Genomic DNA, 27,054 nt, shown 5'->3' on the forward strand with positions numbered 1-27,054 from the left:
GGCCTTTGCATTTTTCATCAAACCTCATCCAAGGGCAGGATGAAATTTCCATATGGAATAAAATAAAAATAAATATCTAAGTAAATAAATAAAATTCTCCCTCAACCAACAAAACTAAAACAGATAATTTACCCTGCGGTCTCTTTGCTTTTAGTAGGATTTTGCTGCCTCTAAATTTTGTACATTTCAGCAGCGATTTTGTACATTACAGCACCTTCCAAACTCGCAACCTCTACCACCTAGAAGGACAAGGGCAGCAGACGCATGGGAACACCACCACCTACAAGTTCCCCTTCAAGTCACATACCATCCTGACATGGAACTATATCACCGTTCCTTCATTGCCGCTGGGTCAAAATCTGGAACTCTCTCCCTAACAGCACTGTGGGTGCATCGACACCACAGTGACTGCAGCGGTTCAAGAAGGCAGCTCACCACCACTTTCTCAACGGCAATTAGGGATAGGCTATAAAAATGCTGGCCTAGCCAGTGACACCCACATCCCATGAAAGAATTTAAAAAATTACCATTCATTCTCTGTAAAGCGCTTTGGAATGTTGTGAAAGGTGCTATTTAAATTTGAGTTCTTTCTTTATCTGTAGCACAATTAGAATAGGCAGCTCATCTAGTCAATGCAAATGAAACCCAAGAGCTAAATTTGATCAACAAGTGTAAGAGATGCCCCATTCACCACCCATCCGATCTGTACCATGTACCAAGATCATCCCCATGCATTTTGGTTTATCCTATTTGAAGAGTGCTCATTCTGCCCAAGTTGCAAACATGTTTAACTGCTGTTATTGTGTGGATGGTGAAACAAACTATATCTCCTCCTTATGCACCATATGAGATTAGAAAATGAAAGTCTTGTATTTATATAGCACCTTTCACAGCCCCAGGATGAGCACTGCAAGCTCCCACAGAGAGTAATGAGGTAACAATCAGATAATGCTTAGTGATGTTGGCTGAGGGATAGATATTCGTCAGCACACCTGCTCTTCTTCAAAAGTAATGCCATGGAGTTTCTTACATCCCTCTGAGAAGACAGATGGGGATTTAGTTAAACACAGAGATAAAAACAAAAAAACTGCAGATGCTGGAAATCCAAAACAAAAACAGAATTACCTGGAAAAACTCAGCAGGTCTGGCAGCATCGGCAGAGAAGAAAAGAGTTGACGTTTCAAGTCCTCATGATCCTTCGACAGAACTTGAGTGAATCCAAGAAAGGGGTGAAATACATCCCATCTGATAAACAGCACCTTAGCAGTGCAGCACTTCCTCAGCACACCACTGGAGTGCCAGCCTAAGTTTTGCATGAGGCAAGACTGCTAAAAGCTAAGCATGTGTTACATCAATCGTTTTAATTAGAGCCAAAATACCTTCCTGCAGAGTAAACAAACATCTCTCGACAAAATCAATATTCCATGAAAGATCTGGTAGCCTATGGGCTGCACAAAATACTCCTGACTTTAAGATTATCTGGGTTTCTGCTATAAGGAGACCAAATGATTCATTGGACAGCGTTTGACTCGGGGAGTAGTAACTCTCTGCCTGCCACAGCACCCAAATACATTTCCCACTGGTCATGAAAATGAAAACTGCTGCTAAACATCCGCACAGTTTGGATTATAAACCGCCTAAAAGCTTTGTCCAAATGTTCTAACCACTTTGATATCATGTGTGGCCAACATTTTGGGGTGGGGCTAGGGCGAACACATGAGTACAAGAGGGAAAAGACATAAATGATTTGACATAACTTGTAGAAGACCAGTAGTTGTAGACTGTGAGGAGCTGAGCCGTAGAGATCTGGGAAGTCCCAGGTTCAATCCTTGATCTGTACTCAGCCGATCCCTGTCACAGTAGGGGCAGTTTTTAGAATTTTTTTTTCCCCCTAACAAGTCCTGGCAATAAACACAAGCTTCAACTAAAAATATGTTGCAGTTACAATTCTCCAAAAGAGGCATTCTCAGAAATGCAGAGGATAGAAATATATTTGCGGAAGAACTGTACTATACTTACATAAACCTTGCAATTGCTGAAAACGATTGCAAAACACAAATTTTGTGATCCCTTTTAAGAAGTTTCCCTCTTCCCTCAACTTAACTTAATTTGATTTATTTCCAAGGACATCTGGCCAATTGTTTTCAAAATAAATATCTTTGAAAATTAAGATTAATAAACACCGCTTGAACAGAAAATTGTAATTTGTTCAGAATAAAGTGCAGTTAATACTGTTTCATTCCTTGCCTGCCTTGCCAACAGAATATGGTTTTAATCTACCAGTGAATTCCCCATTTCTTTCACCTTTGGTTAACCTTACATCGAATTCTGTAAGAAAATAACACTGCTACATTAAACTGCCACAAGGAAATATTTTTCAAAATGTCACTGCAGTAATGACACTGCTCCCCATCAGTCTTGATCTTGCAACAGGTTTCTGCAGTGAGTCAGTTTTTCCAACACAGGACATTTTACTCCATCTCCTCTTACTAGCGCTGGCACAGAGGATGAAAAGTGAGCAGATGTTTGACCCAGATTGTACAACTTCTAGGAAATAGCAGACAAAAGGGAATTTTTTTCTGTAAGTGACTCAGAATCACATAAAATATTTTTATTATTTCTTTAACTCCAGAGAGAATTTCATATTCTTCTCTTTTTAAAACAAAGTAGCAATTTGGTATTTTTTTTAAGTAGAGTCATGAGATTGATGACATCAGAAGAAGCATTCTAGCCTTTTGTCTTTATTTTGTGCATAAGCAGACTTGATCAGCAAGATTCAAAGGACTTGGGGATGTTCAAAACAAGACAATAACAAAGGAATGATTCTTTACAATATTAGCGGATAATGGCATCCCTTTATATACAATTTAATACCAGCATCCACACATTTAAAATACACAGGTTAACATCAGCATTAGAATAATGGCCAGAGGAACATCAAAGGACTGGATTAACTGTTGCTCTTAGCATGTAAGCAATCATTTCCAGGCTAATAAATCGTTAGAATTTATTCTATCTCCAACTAGGGTTGTAGAGGGGCTAGATCTCTGCTCAGCAATTCCTGAACTTCCATGAGGTATCCTGTGCTGAAAGTTCTCACAAACAGTGCAGTGGCCTTCATCAAATGAATTCTGCCTCTCTTGTGAATGGGGAGTGTGTGGAACAGCTGGACTGTTGGACCATTTCACCTGTCAAGAATCGCAATGGGTAGCAGAGAGCTTCAATATTACTGTGCATGCTTGGTGTTTCGAATACATTCCCCTACTACCTGTAGGTTGTAATATTTGTCATTCATATACGAGCAGTTGAGGTAAATAGTACAGATAGCTTTAAAGGGATAAAGAAATAGCAAAAGGAGAGGCAACATTGGGGTTGGAGTAAGACGGGTGAAGGTTTATGTGGAGCATGAACACTAGCATGGGTCAGTTGGGCCGAATGGCCAATTTCTGCACTGTAAATATACTACATATAAACACATGCTCATGTCTGTACAGTACTCCAGACTCCCCATCTAGAAGGATCTCACTGGTGCTAAATATAGTACTCGCATTTATATAGCATCTATCAAATCCTTATGGGATCCCAAAGTGTTTCACAACCAGTGATTTAAGTGTTGTTGCTCTTGTTCTTTAGGTACGTGTGACAGACGATTTGCATAATGGAGAAAGGATCTTCAAAACCAAGACAGATCAAGGCACAAACTCTGGGGTTAGACCTGCTGGGAGTCAGGGTGGGACAGGACCAAATCTTCACTTGGTCATAAAACTTAATAAAGCAATTGGGTAAATATAATCTACAGAGTAATGTGTGCACCAGCTAGCATAAGCTTCAGCTCGGAGAATTCAGTCATAGCTCAGTTTAATAAATTGGACAATGAGTGCATGACAGAAACATGATGGATAGAAAAAAATATTGTTCCTATTATTTTCTACAAATCTACAGTTTATAATTTTGTTACGATTTTCTTTAGGCCAAGCAATAGAAAATAAAAAGCAATAAGAAACACAGAAAGTAAAATCAAAATTAAATATCCACACCACCCACCTTCCTAAAAATATTTGACCCCTATTTTTAATTGCCTGAAACTTCATGAAACTATTGAAAGGGCTGATATTCTTTGCGTGTGCATGAAAAATTCAAGAAAAAAGAAAAAACAATCAAACATCTTTTTCTTCAATGATGTGCACCAGCAGTTTGATATAGTTCTTGTATTGTCTAAAAATAAAGCTAAATGGCAAATGTAAATGAGCTATAGGAGGGATAGCAACATGGCTTTTTTGTCAATTCTGGTTACCATCTTCAATTCAGAGACAGAATGAATAGGTAGAGAACATTATCCAGCCACCCATTGAAGCTGAGGGAATCTCTGATGTCAAAGCAAGATATGTCATCATTGAACTAGCTGACACCACATATTCATTGCTTACCCATCGCTTGAGTCTCCCATCCTCTGGAAGTTTACACAGATCCACTTCCAGCAATTGCAGAATGAAATAACTTGCCTTACTGAACAGATAGCCTTTCTGCTGTTGTTTCTACAGTATCCATTTCCAATGCCTGAATATCAGAACACAGTGAAAAGGACAGGCAATAGTGGAGGTAAGGCTAAAGATGGTGACAGAAATCATAATGACGTAAAATTGTAACTGTTCCTTTCTTTCAATGCATAAGTGATAGTGGAATGTTTAAATTCACTGCAAGACTGAGAGACAAGAGGACTTCACACTTCTCACTAAAGCAAAGAGCTCCTTTAGTTCCTTAATATCGGAACAAATAGTTTATTTTGTTATTGTCATAGTTGTTTTGCACAGTTGTATTATTTTGCACTGTGTGAAATGACCCAATTTCACATCTTTAAACAGAAGATTTCTTTAAAAACTGTATCTCTCTAAATACTAACTTGTATTATCAGCAGTCATTTTGTTTGATTACAGATGTCGCCACAGTAGCATTCCATTTCTTTCGTATTGTGATGACTACAACACAAACACATCTTTGCATACCGCTGTATAGCAGCTGCTAAAATATCTTAGTATCTGCCAGGAAAATATGATCTCGGGACACAGTTACAGTTAACATTTCATCAAAGCAAATGTGTTATAGTGGATTCCAAATAAACGCACAGCCCATCCAATCGCCATTCTGATCCAAGTATCAAATTCGAACATATAAAAAACACTTCCCATTCATCCCCATTGTATAAATTTCCTGTTCCAAACATAACATTTCAATCTGAAACCTTCATTCCAGCATAACATGCGAGTATTTGTGCATAGCACATCAAATATAGACAATCCACTGCAGGTTTTCTATGGAGGCAGTACTATACTTGTGAAGTCTAATTTCTTTTACATAAAATATATAGGATTCATTTTAATCTTTTCTGCTTTGTCTAGACTAAATTAGTACACAAAGGATTAAATGGTCCAAAGCATAAAGATCAAAATTAAGCTATTTTTAGTGTGAGCTCACAGAAAGTCTACTCCAAGAAAAATAACTTTTGGCAATCGGCTGTGCATTTTTAATTGTGTCCCTTTTCAGTTCATCTGCTGCTGAAAGTTTCAACCATGCTTTCGCTGCCACTAGACTTGACTATTCCAATGCACTCCTGGCTGGCCTCCCACATTCTACCCATTATAAATTTCAGGTCATCCTAAATTCTGCTACCCATGTCCTAACTCACGCCAAACCCCATTCATTCATCATCCATGTGCTCACAGGCCTGTACTGGCTCCCGGGTGAGCAATGCTGCAATGTTAATGTTCTAATCCATGCTTTCAAATCTCTCTGTCGAAGGGTCATGAGAACTCGAAACGTCAACTCTTTTCTTCTCCGCCGATGCTGCCAGACCTGCTGAGTTTTTCCAGGTAATTCTGTTTTTCTTTCAAATCTCTCTGTGGCCTCGACCCTCCCTACCTCTGTAATCGTCTCCAGTCCTACATGCCTCTAAGATTCTGAACTCCTCTAATTCTGGCTTCAAGCACACCCCAATTTTACTGGCTCCATCATTGGTGGTCATGCTTTAAGCTACCAAGGCCTTAAACTCTGGAATTTGCTCCATAAACCCCTCTGCCTCTCACTTTCTTCCTTTAAGAAGCACCTAAAAGAATTACCTCTTTGACCAAGCTTTTGGCCATCTCTCCTAATATCTCCTTATGTGGCTCAGTGTCATATTTTGTTTGATAACATCCTATGAAGTGCCTCGAGTTGTTTCACTTCATTAAAAGCGCTATATAACTGCAAGTTATTTAATAGGATTGAATGGTATAAAGCTTAAACGGAATACTTTCTATGTAACTTACTCCTACTGCATATATTACTTTCTACTATGATTTCCCTTATACCCCAATCAAAGCAGTTCTACAACATGAACTGGTTCTTTGTCCTGAATTCACCACATTTACAGTACAAGGCAAATTCAGGGACTCCTAACTTTGGTTGGAAGTTACCACCTTCCCTAGGCTGTGATTTCCTGAGGTAAGGTAGTTCTAAAACTGTCTTCAGGCTTGTAGTATAATGAAGTATGTCCTATAAAAGATTAACTGTAATAGTTTGTGATGTGATAGAAGGGAGTGACAAACACCCCTGTGACCTGAGACTCTGGAACAGTCGAAAGTGAAAGTAAAAGGGAAGCAAGCACGGTCAGGAGTGGCTGTTCTCCATAACCTGTAAATATGTTCAAATAAATGCTCGAGTGTTTATAGCGAGTAGTATTTAGGAATCATTGAAACTACTCCAACCCAGCAACACAATAACATATGGGCTGGGATTTTCCAGGCCTGTCCCAACAGGATGCACCGCAGGCGAGGCAGCACCCCAGCCCGGAGTCCCTTGACTTGCGGAGGGACCGGAAGATCACAGCGGTGAGCGGGTGCAGAAAATCCCGCCAATGGTGAAAAGCAGTAAAAAGATGGAGCTAGAAAAATCTCTACCTCTACCAGTGAGTTTTGAGAAAGTTCTCAGGCCTAAATCAGGCTAAAGCTTGGCCAAAATGATACAAGTGACTTGCTTGATTTTGCATTGCATCAGGTCTTGCAGCAAAACCAAACCGTGAGCAGGTCAACACATTTTTGTACACAATGGGTGACTATGTGGACAACATCCTGTTGAGCCATTGATGATCCATTGATCCTGGGCTTCAATGAAGGTAAAGCCATATTTACCAAAGTCATTGATGCATTGGAGACGTATTTCAATCTCCGGAGGAACACCATCTTCGAACACACAAAGTTCAATAAACGTACCCAGAGACACGGGGGAAGCATCAACACATTTATTAATGATTTTTACCAATTAGCAGAAGATTGTGAGTACAGTGATCTGAAAGAGGAGCTAATTTGTGACAATATAGTTGTTGGAATAGTGGATGATGCATTTTCAGATAATTTATAGTCCTGGGAAGACCCTGGCAAAGGTATTTCAATTAAGGAGACAGGCCAAGATCAGGAGGCAGAATCATATCGATAGTCAAAGGAGAGAAAGAGAGAGAGAGAGAGACAGCCTGAATCTTAAAATAACATATGCGGTTGAATTCATCGGACATAAAGAAAGGAAAATAGAGAGAAGGAGACACGTGCAACATGAAAAGCAATTGATGACAGCAGACCAGTCTAGCTGTTGCTAGTGCGGAAGAGAAAGGTTGGAGTCATACCTTGCACAAAGGAAGATTGTTGTGGTTGTTGGAGGTCAGTCATCTCAATCCCAGGACATCGCTGCACTATTCCTCAGGGTAGTGTCCTAGACCCAACCATTATCAGCTGCTTCATCAATGACCTTCCCTCCATCATAAGGTCAGAAGTGGGGATGTTAGCGGATGATTGCGCAATGTTCAGCACCATTCAGATACTGAAGCATTCCTTGTTGATAAGCACCAAGACCTGGACAATATTCAGGTTTGGGTTGATAAGTGGTAAGTAACATTCACACCACACAAATGCCAGGCAATGACCACCTCCAACAAGGGAGGGGAAAACTTGGAGAATCCTGAAAATCCTCCACTTCTGTCCCTGATTCTACCATCTGCTCTTGCTTACTTGTGAAATGCAAGCCACCATGTGAAACCCCATTTACCTCTACATTCTATCAGCAAAGTGCAAGCATTCATGCTGATGCATGGTGTGCATGCAAGCAAGCTCCTCTGAAGAGTCACCACCATCATGGGCAACCTGGACTAACTCCTGCTGGACATGTGAAGGTCCTGTGGGAGATAAAAGAGATGGATGAATACTATAAATGTTTGAAGTTATCATTACGTGATCATATTTTGATGGCTGTTGACATCAAGCCAACATAACTGAGTGTTCTAAGCCAAGTGGCCGGCAGGACCCCATTTTCCCATCCCTGAAGGCCAGGCTGATCTCCAACACCTTTTCCTCTGCAAATATCAATTAAGCAATGACAGGAGAGCCACCTCCACTTCTCTGCCTCTCCCTGCTATCCTCTGCTCTCTTCTCCTGCAAAGAGGAAATCATGAAACCTATGAGTATATATTCACCCCTGATGATTGGAGAGCATTTGTGAAGGGTGACTCTGAGGGGGAGGCATGGCATTGCATAAGGATGATGGGGGAATGTCATGGAATGATGGATGGGCAGGTGAGGAGGTGAGGAAGTGGATGGACAGAGAGGGATGGGCATATCTACAAGGTAATTTGGTGTGAGGAGTGATGTGCTGGAGTAGGTTCAAGAAGACAGTGAGCAAGGTTAGGATGTGGGTGAATGAGACACTGCATCCACCTTTCCTGCCTTACTCAGGTCATTAAACCATTTTCTGCATTGAATTCAGGTGCATGGTACCATGCTCCTGCTGCTAATCTCCTGGGCCACCTCCAACTAGCTTTCTTTGTGTCATCTACAGATTAATTCTTCTCTTCAGACTGGAAGATATCACAAGCTGCCGTGCCTTCCTCCCTCCTCCCCCATCCACTTCCCCTCTGGCATTGCACCTGCACATTAAAATCCAGCCCAGAAACTCCATAACAACATAGGGCCATAGGAGCTGCACAAATACTAATCTATATTACAGTGACCTTTGTGTTACTTCACACAGGGACTGATAAAATCTAATAATGTTAGTGCAACTCTCATTATGTCTCTCATAGTGAGTCAAAGACATGCTGTTGCAAGGGGGCACTCGGGACAGAGTGGGGGAAAAAATGGCACATGGCCAGTCCAAAGATTTGGGAAGAAGGTTTTAAGAGGTGTGCTCTCCAACAGTGAAGTAATTGTTTTTGCTTCACTTACATTTACTAGGGACAAATCAAGATTTTCTTTCCTGTGATGGACAAGTGGTTAGATAACGGATTCCCTATGGTTTTGCTTATAGATAAAATTGAAAATAAAAATGAGTATAAAATAACTAATGGGTCGTTTGTTTTGGCTTTATACTCCTGGCAAGCACCCTTGCCTATCAAAAATTTGGACAGCACTGTACATAATTTTATGCTCTTTGTGTGATCATAAAATGCATACGTAGCACCTGCCTACATGACCAAAATGCACTTTCATCTAGGAAAGGTGCCCATCAAAAGCATGAAGTCCAAAAATTATCCCTAGAGTGGGTTCCTCGGTCCACTGTGGGAAGACAAATAAAGAAATAAACTTGCTCTCCTCATCTACCAGTTGCATGAATTAATCATTCCTATATTTACATAAGGAAACAAATCTTTGTATATAGTTAGTTCTGGTTGTCATGGGTAACATTCAAAAGCTCATGCTCTAATTTTCTTTTGTTCAAAAGAATTCACCTCTACCATGAATGTATAATTTATAATTGTTGCTGGGTTTTTTTAGATACCCTCAAATCAGTGAGTGCTGCCTTGCATTTTAGTGCTGTCTGTCCTCACTTCGTTCCCATCTCTGGATAAGGAAGAAAAGGTCTGAGCATGCTCTGGGACTGTCAAATTCCTCCTGTTGATCATAAGTAAAACATCAGTGTAATGAATCCTCTCGGCTCCAGAATGCGGTGGTGTTCATCAAACGCAAAAAGAAAGAGCCTCGAATTGGGTTGTTGCACAAGTAGAATCAGTGCCTTCAGGAGCTGAGTACACTGCCCAGTGAAGCCTTTTCTTTCAGGAAAGCCCCAGGAGCTCAGGTCTCAGCATCTGAGGGAAAGAGTCTGGTAGGGGTGCAGGAAAGACTATTGATGAGGTCACTGGCATGGCAAATTATGTCATTTTGTGTTTATCATGGTAGGAGCCTTATTTTAAGAATATTATCCTCAGACTACTAATAGAGCAAATGGCAACTACTAAGATTTGTAACAACAATTTATCTATATTCATTGGTTTCTTTCTCCTCCTTGTTGTTTTATTGGATAGCTAGTTTCTTGTTAATTGTTCATTAATTGATGGTTTAATTGTGTGTGGGCATTAACTAGGAATTCATTTGTGTTCCCATATATAGGAGCAGACTGAAACAGTTTGGGTTTGAAGGTGTATGTTTGTAATGTAGAAGTAAGTAAGAGTTTATGGGTATGTAAGAATTAGGTTCCAGTTCTACCCTCACCACAAGGCTATCTGGAATAGAATATTGCTGATTTGTACACTTGCCTCTTCAATACATGTCCAGTTTTCATTAGCATTGTTCCAATCTTTCCACTTGTCATATCTTCTCTTCGCAATATGAGCCAATCTGGTTCAAGGACTGACATCAAGAGTGATTTGTGGAATTGCTCTAAAACACTGGATCTCAAATTACATCATAACACTACAGTATGATGTAGCACTTAATGGATTTATCTGACATTCTCTTTTCTCTCAGAGGCAGTAGCTCATTTATATGAAATGGGTTCAGGTTTCCACTGCAGTAAAGAAAAGAGTTTCAGGCACTCATGTTGAGCTGGATTTTGCTGGAAAAATAATAGCATGTTAATGGTGTCCACCATTATTATTCTATGAATCAGCCTGCAAGATCAGGGGGTTAATAGATATAGTGTGAATGCCCAGAACCTGCTGATCAATTTATTTTGCTCCGCTATTTGGTTTGAACAAATAGCAACTTGGCCTTAGCTTCTCCGTTATTTTTATGGCCTTTCCAGGTTTGCACACTAATTCAAGGCAGGAAGTTAAGTCTGGTAATCAAGAATGTAAGTACCCCTTTAACAACATGATCATTGTTAAGGCAAAACCCATCACCATTTGTGACCCAGAAAGAGAACAATTTGAAGTGTTGAATCTACTTCCTGCATTATTGTCGAAGTTTTCGAAAGTATGAAATACATACACTTTTTTCTCTTATCGTGTCTTTTTTTTTCACTCTGTTAATCCAGTCTTTCTCTCTCTTTCTTTATTTCTCTTTCTGCGCCTGATTTGACCCTAATTCACTCTTCATCTCCATTATTCCTTTGTTTCTTCCTAAATCTATAAACCTCATGGCAATAGACTGTTGTTCCCACTGTTCACTGAAGTCCCAAATGCTCCACTGCCCTCAGCCTGGCATTATCAGTATGCGCTTACAGCAAGTTACTGCATTAATAAATTTGAACCGAAGAGTGCAGGAAAAGTCTGACTAATGACGTACATGACAACATGCCCCGTTCTTGCAGCGTCCACCCCACTAAGGTTTTGTTAACAAATATCTAGCAATGTAACATCAGCTTCAGTGAAATGTCTCTGTGATAGCCTGATGTTAGCCATATGTTGTTTCTGCCTTGCATGTGGTTATTGCCTTTAATAAAGCAAAGTTGTTCTGTACTTAGAAATGAGAGCTCAATGTATCTCAGGTTGTAGATCAATGGTGGCAGTACTGTCTGCCATGTGGCACCAATCAGTTTCATCATCACTAACGAAAAAATCCAAATCTTATACTTGCCCTTCCTGCCTCCTAATTGAGGAACTTGCAGAGTGATCACCAAAGGAAGGAATAAAAGAAAAAGTATTGTACTGGAACAAATAAATATATCCACATGGTCCATACTGAAGATATTAATTAGAAAAGCTTATTATTTATTCATTGTCGGTTTATTCCAAGGAACCATTAAAGGAGAAATCTTCCTTTCAACCTTTTGATCGGATCAGTTTAGATTCCGCTTCCAGGACATCCGCGTGCAATACAGGCAAAATGATTGGTTACATTTTACTGGGATTTTTTTGACTGGTATTTGAGAATATACAGCACCACAGTAGATGATTTAATTTGTAGCTTTCTTAGAACTGGCTGAAAGATCATATCTTGTTCATCTGTTTTTTGACTTTGTGCAGGAAAGCTACTCCAGTTTTTAAAAGAAAGAAATGAGTGGAATTCGAGGTGTCTTTTGGGAGGTCTCTAGGCCCGTAAAATAAATTGAAGGACCCCTCAACAAAATTTGTCAGCAGCCCCTGTGGCCACTAACCAAAAGCAAACATTGTTAAAAAAAAATGTTAATCTATCCTTGTGATTACTTCACCCTCCCCCCACGAACCCCCCCCACCACCCCCAACCACCGTTCCACCCAATCCAAACCCTCTTCTGTAGCTTACCTGAGGGCTGTTACCAGAGCTCTGAAATGTAATTTTCTCATGGGACAAGTTGCCAATGGAGGCAGCTCACCCCAAAGAAGCAGAAAAAGCCTGAGGCCAAACTTCGAGGCACCCTCTCAACTCTCTTCAGCTGTGATGAATCTGGGTCAAAAAAGGACTCAGAAAAAGAAAGAACTTACATTTCTATAGCACCTTTCATGACCTCAGGATATCCTAAAGTGCTTTATAGTCAACTATGCCACTTTGGACTGTAGTTATTGTTGAAACATAGCAAACACAGCAGTCAATTTGCCCACAGCAAGCTCCCACAAACAGCAATAAAATAAACAGCCAAATCACCTGCTTTAGGAGTGTTTGGTAGATAAACATTAACCAGGAGAAGTTTCCTGCTCTTCTTGAAATTACATCATAGGATTTTTTTATATTTACATGAAAGGGTAGACATGCCCCCAACTTAACATCTCATCTGAAAGATAGTGCCACAAACAGTGCAGCACTCCCTTGGTACTGCACTGAAGATGTTATGCAGCCAACTGGTTGAACTGGGACTTAAACTATTGACCTTCTGGCCCAAAGGTGAGAGTGCTATCATTGAGCTAAAGCAAACACCTAATGGGTTAATATGGAAACTGTCACTGTTTTCCGTTAGGAATATTGGTATATAAATCTGCAAACTAATTAGAATTTAATACAGACTCCAGTTTGAGTTTATATTCCCAGTAAAGTATATGAAATTCCGTGGCAAAGAGCAAGTTAAAAAAAATGCGTTGTCAAAAAAAATGCAGCTTTTTAGAACACATAATTAGATTTTCATTTAAATACTTTCAGGACTCTGAGCATTTATGGCAATGATACAGAAGGAAATACTGCTGTTTAAAACAAATAATTAGAATTTAAAGTAAATCTTCAATCCATTGGATATATTCCTGGTGAGTATAAGAAAATTCATGCTGAATAGCACGTGCATATCGCAGGAGTAGACAATTAAACCTGCATTCCTGGTGTCTATAAATAGTCAGCCGTTTCCTCTCTGTGGTCTGGGATTCTCATTCTACTAATGGAAAGTGATCCCCTATCTTGCAACTACAAAACGCAGAGCCAATCGTTCACATCCAGCTTTCTTCCATGTAGGGGAGGGGATGTTGGTTAAGATAAAATCCCCCTTAGCCATGTGGTTTTGCCATGAAGGAAAATGTTCTGCAGATGGGTTAGGAATTGACCTGCTAAAAATGACATGCGTTTGAGCATGCAAACTGTGGCTCTGACAGGACAGGAGTAATTATTCCCAATAACCTTACTCGTTTTTTCCATGTTCAGGATGTCTATCTAAGGCCAATATGTTATTAATAAAGGGAAAAGTTGAAGGGATAGAGGAGTCAGATAGAGCCAGCAATATATCTCAAGCCTGAAAGCTTGGAGTCATTAAGGGGAGAGTAGGTAAGAATTAAAACTGCAATCTTTCCTGCCTATGAAACATTATCTGTTCTATTGGACTATAACTTAAAGATTCAAATTTACTCTGCATGTCTGGTTTGATGAGATGTGGTTTGTGATTGTCAGGGTCCATATGTGTCTGACAAACCTGATCCACAAAAAAAGTTAATAAATGGTTTTCAAAATGTGCTTTATATTACAATTTATTGGATGTGTAGAACAGGAAAAATGAACATCAGTGGAGCTGTGGCTTACAACAAACATTCCACTGATGATGACAACATAGCATAGTTACGTAGAATCTATAGCACAGTAACAGGCCATTCAGCCCAACTGGTCATTTAAACCTCCAGCTAGCCCTCCTCATCTCACCCTATCAACATATCCTTCTATTCCTTTCATGACTTAAGTGTTTATCTAGCTTCCCCTTAAATGCACCTATGCTCGTTGCTTCAACTATTCCTTGTGGGAATAGGTTCTCGCCCGGTTAAAGAAGTTTCTCCTGATTTCCCAACTGCAGTGGAAGATGATTTATGAATTGTAAAGTTGTGTTAAATTGGAGTTTTTTAAAATTAATTCTTGCATTTTTAGGAGCCAAATAAACAAGAGCTACATGCCTAATGGGCGTCCAATCACAAAAATGGAGACAGACACTTATTTGAGTGTTTATTGATGAACCGCTGAATGTTCTGGTAAATGTAAAACTGTTAAGGGCCAGCCAAGTGCATTGAGAGTAATTGATTGCAAGTTGAAACCTGCTATTTTGGTCATGAATATATCATAGCCATCAGGGTGTCAGGTGTGGCTTTGAGGCAGTTTGTCTCCAAGCCAGAAAGTTGTAGGTTCAAGTCCTACTTCAGGATCTAAGTACAAAAAACTGAAGCTGGCATTCCAGTATAGTGTTTCATGCTATCTTTTGAATAGGGCTCTGTCTGCCTTCTCAGCTGGATGTAAAAGGTCCTGTGGCACTATCTCGAAGAAGAGAAATGGAGTTAATTATCCCTGGGATGGAATTTTACGGCAGTGGGATTTTACTTTCCCGCCAAAGCCAATGGAGTTTAGAATGGCTCACCATATTTTAGGCCCCCATCCCTGCCATGATGAGGCCATTAAATTCCAGCCCTGGTGTCTTGGCCAATAATTATTTCTCAATCAACATTATAAAAGAAGAGATTATCCGATCATTATTGGAATCGCATTGCTGTGTGTGGCAGATGCTGTGTGCAAATCGACTGTCATGTTAGTGTCTACACTCCAAAAGCAAATTAGTACTGATGCTGGAAATCTGAACTAAAGGAAGAAAATAGTGCGAATATTCAGCAAGTCTGGCAGCATCTGTGGAGAGAGAAACAGAGTTAACATTTCAGGCCGATGACTTTTCATAGAACTGGAAAAAGTTTGGGGTGTAACAGGTTTAAAGCAAGTACAGGGGAAAGGGAGGAAAAGAACAAAAGGGAAGGCCTATGATAGGGTGGAAGATGAGAGATTAAATGACAAAGATGATGGAGCAAGGCAAAAGATGATGGTGATGGGACATCCTGTGGCACCTCCTGTCTTATAAAACGATGGTTTGTGTCATGATGGTCAACGCTGTGTTAATTATCGCCTGGTGTAGCTCAGGAGCCCCACTCCGGCATGACAGTCTCTGCCACGTTTGCTGCAGAGGAAGGCAGTGGGCTGAGAAGGTGCTCGATACATTTGCCTCTGTTTTCCCTGGGTCCTCTTCTCAGCCAGCTGGGCTTTTCATTTCTGTTCGCCTCTTCCAATGCCCTTCCAAGCCGTCAGCCAATGCAGATGTCATTGGCTGGGCAATGTGTATGCTGATGGAATTAGCACGCTCTAAAACCTGAGTTGGTGACGTTGTCCTGCCAAGAGATGCAGAGGATACATCTCAGACAGTGAGGTGGAAACTATTCAGCTTTTTCCCCTGCCTAGCCTATGTTGTCCAGGTCTCAGCACTGAAGGTGCAGCTTGATAGACTCACAATTTGGTGTCCTCAGTCAGGTTGTTTCACACTCTCTTACTCAGCTTGGATATAACAGCTGTCGCTTTTGCAATGTGTGGATTGATTTCAGCATCAAGTCACAGAATGCTGGTGATTGTGGAGCTGAGATATGTGAAGCTATCGACATTGTCAATGCTGATAGATTGCAGTATGGCAACATCCTGGACCATGACATTTCTGATGCTGATTGTGGTAATCGGAGGTGCAACACACCTTTAAGAGAATGTGAGCAGACTGACCACGTGACAGTATTACCCAATTGCTGTGTAGTGCAGGCTACAATGTTAATCAGTAGTTTAGAATAGGGCCTGGTTTTGAGAAGCACACATGTGTTAGTGCTCTGTGACTTGTGTTAATAAACAGCATGGTCTCTGCATCTGCAGTATCTTGTTTACCACCTTACCCACCAGCAGATAAGCGTGCAACCACGTTCGCTGAGCAAAGGAATATAACAACTGGCAACGAGGCAAAATGCGATGAAAGAAAACTGCGAAAATTTAGCAGGAGTAAATCAGCCGTATCTTGCAAAGCCTTCCAAACCTGTGACCTCTACCATCTAGAAGGATAAGTGCAGCAGATGCATGGGAACACCACTACCTGCAAGTTCCCCTCCAAGCTACATACCATCCTGACTTGGAACTATGTTATTGTTCCTTCACCGTCACTGGGTCAAAATCCTGGAAATCCATTACAATGACAGTAAGAACACTTGACTCTTTTAAATTGTCAATTTACCTGCAGCCTGTCTAGTTCTACTTCTGCCATTATTATTGTGAGTTTTCCCTGGTAAACCATTGCTTTTTGCTGGTCTGTTAATAGTGGCTATTTCCCGACTTTCCACAGCGTCCTGAGCTTCCGTGACATTTCCAACCGCTGCTTCCCTCCCGACACAAAGGATGACGCCATTTTGTGCTCTCTAGATTGCTTCTGAATCCCTGACTGCGTCTCCATTGCGAGCACCAACTCCAGCGCCTTGCTGAAGTCTAAATTTGTTTCTGACAACAACCTTTTTTAAACGGCGTCTTCGTTAATCCCACATACTAGTCGGACTCATAACATGTTGTTAATCGAAATCTCGAACTCACAGTGCTCTGTCAGTTGCTTTAAGGCTGCCACATAGCAAGCGACTGTCTCTCCAGGGGTGTGACACCTCGAATTATATTTAAAATGTTGCGTTGTTACCGAGCGTTTTGGCTAAAAGTGGCTTTTCACACGATTTACCAAATCATCAAAATTCTTGGAATCTGGGGCGTTTGGTGCTGTTAGACTAGAATTAGGCCATATGTTTTACGGCTACACATCGATAAGAGGACTGCTTTCCTCTTCTCCTCCCCCAATATGTCATTGGCCAAAAAGAAGAACATGAGGCATGCAATATAATGTGACCAGTCTTCAGTGGTCTCATAAAACGGTTCGATGTGGCCAAACTGTGGCATAATGGAGGGAGATAACTCCGACCACTATGATGAAGGTCTTGCAAGGTATGGCTGATTTACTTCTGCTGAATTTTCGTGGCTTCCTTTAGTTGTGTTTTGCCTCGTGGCCAGTTGTTATACTCCTTCTGTGTCGGGTCACTTTGCTCAGCGAACGCAGTTGCACGTCTATCTATTGCTGAGTGGTATGGTAAACAAGATACTGCAGATGCTGTGGAAGGAGTGTGGAATTGTAGATGGTGTCTCGAAGTGTATTCCATTTCGCTTCTGAACTCTGTGTGGGAATGCTGGAGAGCGCCTCTTCAATTAAGTCACAGAATTGTTGATTTTTATCGGGGTAGGTGTTATGGCTGATGTTACTATGAGAATGCATTTCTGCTTTGAATGAAAAAGCTTCAAGCATTGCATCCTCACCCTCCTGCACACCAGGGAATAACCTGTATCACAGCCGGCACTGTGGTGGCTGTGTGTGTCGAGAATGATGCTCAGAGAGTTACACCTGGTGATGATCAAATCCAGTTGGCGCCAATGTCCTGATTTTGGATGTCTTGTGGAATGGTTTGTTCTGAAAGGCTTGTGGCCTGCAGAGGTAATGGGGCAAGTAGAGAAACAAAAGATGTACATGGAGGGGGGAAATTGCAGAATCATTAACAACAGTTTGTCACCCAAAACCTAAAAAAAACACTTCTCACACCCCGCTTCATGACAGGATTTCATTCTATTCTCCCAGGTTCTCTTTCTCTGTTGCATTTGTTCTGGCGATGCAACATTCCATACCAGCGTTTCCAATATGTCTTCCCTTTTCCTCACTGAATATTCCACCCACCATGATTGACACTGCACTTGACCTTGTCTGTTCCATTTTTCACACTTATTCTCTCACCACTTCCCACCATCCCTCCCCCACCACCCCAGTGCAGAACCACAAGAGGATTCCCTTTGTCCTCATCTTCCATTGCTCGACATTCAATGCATCATTCTCCACCACTTTCACCACATCTGGTGTCTTGCCTCCACCAGTTTCCTTCCCTTCACATTTCAACCCCGACACCCTCTCCCCTTCCCACAGCACTTTCCCATTCAAGTGTAGGAGATGCTACACCTGTGCTTTTACCTCCTCTCTTCTCACTGTTCAAAGCCCCAAACACTTCTTCCAAGTTGAACAGTGATTTACGTGTACTTCTTTCAATTTGGTGTATTGTTTTTAGTACCCACAATGGGGTCTCCTCTACATCAGGGAGACTAAATGGACATTGAGTGACTGCTTTGCGGAATACCTCCATTCAATTTGTAAGTGTGCCCGAGCTTCCAGTTGCCTGTCATTTGAATTTTCCATCCCAATCTGACCTCTCTGTCCTCCGCCTCCCATACTGCTGTAATGAAACTCAATTTATGCTTGAAGAAAGCACTTCTTTGTAATAATTGTAAGTTAAACCTTTTCTTACTGTTATGGGGATCATGTACAGGCAAATCAGCCCTAAGCGCGGAGAATCTTAAGCACGGAGTTTTCTAGCCGTGGTCTTGGTATAAGCAGATAGCTTCATCAGGAGCTCTGTAAATAAGGTTTACTGTTTCTTACGAGAAACCAGCCCTGAATTCCAAGTTTATCACAATTGTCGACAAGGATAAATAGCCTCACCTCACGATTGTGAGTGTTTCGATTTTTTAGGGGAAGAAAGAAAAGATGTAAACTCACCACCAATGCCTCTCTTCAGCAGAATTGGCCCGTATGACTCATCCATCGAGGACTGGAGTCAGTGCGTAGAACGCCTAGCTTTCTATTTTGTCCTAACGAAATAACGGTGGAGGAGAAACAGAAACAATTCTCCTAAGTGTCTGCGGGAGCAAAACCTATAACCTAATCCATAGTTTGATGGCTCCAAGCACGCCAAATTCCAGATCCTTCACCGAGCTAGTGGACCTCGCGAAGTGTCTAAACCCTCGGTGATCATGCAAAGATTCAAGTTCAACTCTCAAGTAAGGGCCCCCAGTGAGTCAATCACAACACACACCGTGAAGTTAAAACAGCTAATGGAGCACTGTGACTTCGGTGATACTTTAAACGGCATGTCGCGAGATCGTTTGGTTTGCGGCATAAGTGATGCCTCCATTCGGCACCGTTTGCTTGCAGAAGTTAGTTTAGATCCGAAGCGCACCACGGAGATAGCGCTTGCAGTGGAGAGTGCTGAGAGGGACTCACAGGCTTTGCAGAGTGTGCAACATGACGGAGTTCTGCAGTTAGGGCGGGAACCTACCGCAGGGCCTGGTGCAAAAACCAGGGAGGCGACCGTGAAGCGGGACATGGTCCCTACTGCCAGAAAAATGAAAAGAAATGCTGGCAGCAGCTCACCTGTAATCCAGAAGTTAAAGTGTTACTGATGTGGGGGAAATCATGTACCCTAAACCTGCAAATTTAAAGAGGCAGAATGCCACTACTGCCACAAAAAAGGGCATGTTGTGAAACAGTGCTGGAATAGATCAAGACAGCCATTCAGACAGCAGGTCAGGTTAAATGAAGTGCACAATATAGATGAACCAGAAGCAGCTGATACTGACATCTATTCCTTACACAATCTGAAGGCCAGGAAAACTGAACCAATCACTGTTACCCTTCAAGTAAATGGAAAGCCTCTGCTCATGGGTGTTGACACAGGACCATCAACCACAGTGATGGGAGAACACATTTTTAAATAACTCAGAGAAGGTGCCCAGCCATTGAGTTTGGAGCAAACCACTAAAAATATCTACTGGAGAGGCAATACAGTTGAAAGGCATCGCCTCGGTTTCTGTATTCTACAAGCAACAGACAGCCCAGCCGCCAATAATTGTTGTAACAGGAGAAGGATCTCGCCGTCTGGGCTGTGATTGTTTGAAAGAAATTAAACTAAACTGATCAGAAATTTTTCAGGGCAGGGCAGGAGAAACCCCAGAGTTGCTGAAAAAGTAAGACAGAGTATTCCAAGATGAGTTGGGGAAAATCAAAGGTCTACAAGCTAAAATATACATGGACCCTGAAGCAACACCCTGGTTTTATAAGTCAAGATCTGTGCCTTACGCTCTAAAAAAAAAGGTAGATGCAAAATTATGTTACTTGGAGAAGTTAGGAATAATTCAGCCAGTCCAATTTTCAGAATGAGCAACATCCATAGTCCCCGTGATGAAACCAGACCAAACCATTCATATCTGCGGAGATTATAAGTTAACTGTGAACAAGGCTGTGAAGTCAGACAAATGCCCAATCCCAACAATTGAAGATCTGTATGCTAAAGGAAAATCATGTTTAACCAATTTATTTGAGTTTTTGGAAGGAGTAACATACACAGTGGATAAAAGGGAGCCTGTAGACATACTGCACTTGGATTTCCAGAAGGCATTTGTTAAGATGCCACATCAAAGAATATTACGGAAAATAAAAGCACATATTAGCCTGGATAGAAGATTGGCTGCTGGCAGAAAGCAGATAGAATGCATAAATGGGTCTTTTTCAGAATGGTAGGATGTGACAAGTGGAGTCCCAGAGGGGTCTGTGCTGGGGTCTCAACTTTTGACAATTTACATCAATGACTTAAATGAGGGAAGTGAAGACGTGGTAGCTAAATTTGTAGATGACACAAAGACAAGTAGGAAAGTACGTTGTGAAGTGGACATGAGGAGGTTGCAGATGGATATAGATGGGTTGATTGAGTGGGCAAAGACCTGGCAAATGGAGTTTAATGCAGGAAAAGGTGAAGTTGATCACTTTGGCAGGACGAACAAAAAAGCAGAGTATTACTTAAGTGGAGAACGACTGCATAATTCTGAGGTGCAGAGGGATCTAGATGTTCTCGTACATGAGTCACAAATAGTATGCAGGGACAACAAGTAATTAAGAAGGCTAATAGAATGCTATCGTTTATTACAAGAGGGATTGAACATAAAAGTAAGGATGTTATCCTTCAGTTTACAGGGCATTGATGAGACCACAACCTCGAATACTGTGTGTAGTTTTGGTCTCCTTATTTAAGAAAAGATGTAAATGCATTGGAGAGGGTTCAGAGGAAGTTTACTAGATTAATACCTGGAATGAGTGGGTTGTCTTTTGAGGAAAGGTTGGACAGACTGGGCTTGTTTCCACTGGAGTTTAGAAGAGTGGGGGGTGATTTGATTGAAGTATACAAGATCCTGAATGGCCTTGACAAGGTGGATGTCAAAAGGATGTTTCCTCTTGTGGGTGAGCCCAAAACTAGATGGCACTGATTTAAAATTAAGGGTCGCCCTTTTATGACCGGGATGAGGAGAAATTTTTTCTCTCAGAGGGTGATGCGACTTTGGAATTCACTGCCTCAGAAGGTGGTGGAGGCGGGGTCACTGAATATTTTTAAGGCAGAGGGAAATAGATTCTTGCTAGGCAGGGGAAATCAAAAGTTATCGGGGTTAGAAGGGAATGTGGAAATTGAAACAGAAGAAGATCAGCCATGATCTTATTGAATGGTGGAGCAAGCTCAAGGGGCCAAATGGTCTATTCCTGTTCCTATTTCTTATGTTCTTATGTTCTTAAACTTGCAGGAGGAAGATCCTACACTAAACTAGACATGAGCCATGCGTACCAACAGCCGAGCTTGACAACACATCAAGAAGTTATGTCACCATAAACACACACAAGGGCCTGTACAAATATACATGCCTATCCTTTGATGGGTCATCTGCCTGTGCGATTTTCCAAAGAACCATGGAAAGCCTACTACAAGGACTTTCCCAAGTTATAGTGCACCTGAATGATGTCTTGAGCACAGGATCCATGGAAGCAGAACATGTGGCCAACATGGAAGAGGTTCTGAAAAGATTTTTGGGGGCTGGCACTCATTTACAAAAAGAAAAGTGCACTTTTCAACCAAAGGAAGTTACATATTTGGGTCATTGAGTGGATGGCTAAGGGCTGCATCCATTAGAGGAGAAAATCAGGGAAGCGCCCTCTCCTACCAACGTCATGGAGCTCAAACCTTTTTTGGGTATGGTTAACTATTACAGTTGATTTTTGCCTGATCTTTCTAGTGTTAGCCCCTTTACACTTATTATTGAAGAAAAACCACAGGTGGTCTTGGAAGGCTCAACAAGAGGAAGTCTTCATAAGGGTCAAGAAGCTTTTACACTTTACACATTCCCTTTGTCTCACGTCCATGACATCTCTGTCAGTCTCTCCTTAGCCCCACCTATCGCTGACCTTATATTCTGCTTTACCTGCTACATACCCCCGAAAATAGTATAAATTTCATCACATTTCCACTTGTTTAGCTCTGAAGAAGAGTCATATGGACTCAAAATGTTAACTCTGTTTCTCTCTCCACTGATGCTGTCAGACCTGCTTTTTTCAGCATATTCTGCTTTTATTTCATATTTCCAGCATCCGCAGTATTTTGCTTTTAAGCTTTTACACACATCGTGTCTGCTAGTGCACTATGACCCATTGAAGGAACTGATACTCACTTGTGATGCATCTCCCCACAGAATGGGAGCGGTATTGTCACACAAGATGGAGAATGGATCTGAAAGAGTGATGGGATATGTATCCAGAACTCTTTCTGCAGCAGGGAAAGGTTACCCACAAATTGAAAAAGAGGGCTTATCTATTGCATTTGGAGTAAAAAAGTTCCATCAATATTAGCATGGGAGACATTTCACCATAGTGTCAGATCACAAGCCACTGTTGGGCCTGTTTAGTGAAGATAAGGCAATCCCACCAATAGCCACAGCTAGAATTCTAAGATGGGCTTTATTTTTGGTGGCATACAAGTACACTTTCATGCACCATCTGGGTGTGCATATAGCATATAGTCCCTTCGCCAGATAGCATTACACATGTTCCAGTACCCCAAGAGGTAGTACTTATATTGAATTTCTTGGATTCCTCACCAGTCTGCACGAGACAGATAAAGAATTGGACAAACCAGGATCCAATTTTATCAAGAGTCCGTGAACAGGTGTTGTAAGGATGGTCAAATGCACAAGTCTCTGACGAATTAAAACCATCCTATGCCCGTAAATCTAAACTGAGTTGTCAAGAAGGTATCTTGTTATGGGGAGCAAGAGTCATTACCCCTTTATAGGGAAGGGAACCACTATTGAAAGAACTTCATAGTATTTCTGGTATTTCAAAAATGAAGATGCTCGCACAAAGTTATATCTGGTGACCAGGTATAGACAGTGATGCAGAAAAAATAGCTAAATACTGCCTCCAGTGTGAGCAACAGCAGAAGTTGCCCATTTCAGTTCCACTGGATCCATGGGAGTGACCTGGTTGACCCTGGATTAGACTGCATGTGGACAATGTAGGTCCATTTCTAGGTATCATGTTTCTTGTGATCAGTGACGCACATTCAAAGTGAATGGATGTGCATGAAGTGAGATCACCTACATCCTGTGCAACCATTGAAAACATGCGCCAATGTTTTACTGCACATGTTCTACCAGGAGCCATTGTCAGATAATGGTACTGCTTTCACTAGCACTGAATTCCAAAGATTCATGAATCTAAATGGGATTAAACACATCAAAACAGCACTGTATCATTCCTTATCCAATGGATTAGCAGAAATAGCAGTACAAACCTTTAAAACAGGCATGAGGAAACTATCCAATGGAATGTTACAAATATGAATTTTAAGATTTCTGTTTAACTATCGCACAATGCCTCATGCGACCACGGGTTCAACACTTTCTGAATTGGTAATGAAGTGCCAAATTCATACAAGATTGAGTCTAGTATCCCTTAATTTATAGGGGGAGGTGGAGAAAAACCAGAGTAGTCAGAAAGTGAATCATGACGTTCATTGTAAAGGTCGAGAGTTTACTGTGGGAGAGACAGTTTTTGTACGTAACTTTGCAACTGGACTGAGATGGGTTCCTGGTACAATCATCTCTGAAGCAGAATCTTTATCTTATCAAGTAGAAGTGGAAAACAGGATTGTAGGACGCACATGGATCGTCTCAGAAGTTGAGACACGCTCCAGCAACCAGTTAATCCACCTGAAATTGAAGTCGAACCTTCAACCCCTGAGGTGCCAGATCGACAAAGAATAGATGTCTCTGTTGAAGTAAGTAACTCTGAACTGCCATCGTCTAAAGATGTCACTGATGCTGCATTTCCTGGTCAATTAAATGCAATGTAACAGCCTCGCTCCACCCGAATCCGAAAACCTCCTCAAAGACTAAATTTAAAATTGTACGAACTGTATATGGGTATTTTGGTAAATAAGAGGGTAAAACAAGATTAAAGGGGGAGGAATGTAGTAATTGTAAATTAAACCTTTTCTTACTGTTATGGGGATCATGTGACTGTACAGACAAATCAGGCATAAACGCTGTGAATCTTAGGCATGGAGTTTTCTAGCCGTGGTCTTGGAACAAGCATGTAGCTTCATCAGGAGCTCTGTAAATAAATTTTACTGTTTCTTACAAGAAACCAGCCCTGCATTCCAAGTTTATTGCACTCATCTTTTGATTGGGCAATTTACAGCTCTCTTGGCTTAACACTAGGTTCAAGACTATCAGATCATAGCCTCTGCCCTTATTTTTTTGTGTTTTAATTTTTACTTTTTGCATGGCAGCTGTTGGTAATGATTCTGTGTTTTCCCATTTAAACCTCCTCCTGTTGCTTTACTTGTCACACACTCTCCCTCTTTTGGCATCTAACCTTTCCTGTCTTCCAATCGTATACTTTCCTTTCTTTTCCTTTCCCCTCTTCCCACCTTTTCCTGAATCTCTACTTGCATTAACCCTGGTACATTTCTAATTTTTCCCAGCTCTGATGAAACATCATCAACCGGACATGTTTCTCTGTCCACAAAAGCTGCCAGACCTGCTGAGATTTCCAACAGTTTCTGTTTTTACTTCAAAAGTACTTCACTGGCTGTAAAGTACTTTGGGATGTCCTGTGGGTCATGAAAGTTGCTATATAAATGTAAGTCTTTCTTTTTGGTAATCTGAGGAGGGCACTGATGCTGTGGAGTTGTAAATGATGAATCAAAAGTGAAGAACCAAACAGTTTTATGAAAAAAACAAAAGGAGATATGATTCAGGTCTTTAAAATTATGAGAGGAATGGGTAATGTAAATAGATACTTGGATAATGTATTGTAGATCATTATTGCAGGGCTAGGGGTCATGGTCACAGAATCAACAAGCAAGCCAGACCAGTAAGCGGAATTTCTTGCCCCAGTAAAGAGGAGATTGATGAGAAATGAATTAGCCAGTTGATACCATTTTGTATGAGCTGGTGGTCTAAGAAGATGCACAGCTTAATTGATACATTCAGTGACAGAAATAAATGTTGTGTGTTAGACCTCGTCAAATGAGCAACAGAGAAAGAGAAGTTATCTGCTGAGTCCAGAGGCAAGCAATGCAGTCTTGCCAATTAAAATAGAAAAACTGGGTTGAAAACAGGTCTGACAGCATCTGTGGAGAGAGAAACAGAGGCCCGGACTTTCATCATGATGGAGAGGTGGAAATCCCAGAAATGACCAAAATATCTTTAAGTCTTGCCCCGAACCCCATCTTCATAGGAGCAGGACTGGAGTCAACCCGGGGTTTGTCCCTGCGTGAATCACGGACAAGCTGGTCATCTAAATCACTACTACTCTCTCAGAAACTGGACAGCAACTTTTAAAACTGCAAGAGAAGATGTCCAACATGCACAATAACAAATGCGGGTACAGGATTGCCAAGTTTAAAGTTGGGGCAACAAGTTCACAATCAGAATCCCACAGAAGGTACGTGGCAACCAGCCAAGGTGACAAGGATTTGCTCAGAATCAAGGTTCTATGAAGTCATTACACACAAAGGTGCAATGGTGATGCTTAACCAAGGACAAATCAATCCAATCCAGCTCCTCAACCACTATGCAGTCTTATTGCATCAAGGACAAGATCCAAAATGCAGCGAGGAACAACACCCAAGAATGTCAATCTCACAGTTCACTGTGAGCAATTAAAGAAACCTCCAGACAAGGTTACCATTACAAGCTCTGGGCTTACCAGCAGATTACCTCTACACTTTAGTGACTCATAAGTTCTATACACTTATGTAATGCTAACTAAGTATGAACATTTATATTGCATTTATATTGCATTGTAAATAGTTATACTTCTTTGAAAGGGAGTAAAGCATCTTTAAAGAGAAAGGGGGATGTTGTAATATGCCTTTAAGGGATAGCTGCATGACATCACTAGGAGGGAAGAGTGTCAGGCGATCCAGTCTTAGTTTCACTTTTGCCTGTGAGCAGAACACAGCTCTGCTGCTGATGTCTTCAGGATTTCTACCTTTGTATATCTGTTCTCATGTGCCTAGCCTAAATAGATGAACCTGCAACATGTTTACACAATCCTTTATTAGTGATTGGTGCCCTTATATCATTATAACAACGCATCTTTTTTAACGTCCCGGTGATTTTTCTCCAGGATTGCACACAGCAGTGTCCTGGAGATTGAACTTCAATTCCTGGCGACTCCAGGCCAATCCCGGAGGGTGGCAACCATAACTATGCAGTTGTTGATGTCTAACTCCCCTGACTTTGCAATTCATATTTTCCAAATACTTATCCGAGGCAAAGCATTGAAAGAACTGAGAAATGAAGGAGAATCAAGAGACATCAATAAATGTTCTGAAATCTCCCTTTAAAATGATCAGATATTCAGCAGGCTACATTTCCTGTTTAAACTCAGTGCTATTTGATTCTTTTCACTTCAGCTTTTT

The sequence above is a fragment of the Carcharodon carcharias genome, chromosome 22, assembly GCF_017639515.1.
Source record: "Carcharodon carcharias isolate sCarCar2 chromosome 22, sCarCar2.pri, whole genome shotgun sequence".
Taxonomy (NCBI): domain Eukaryota; kingdom Metazoa; phylum Chordata; class Chondrichthyes; order Lamniformes; family Lamnidae; genus Carcharodon; species Carcharodon carcharias.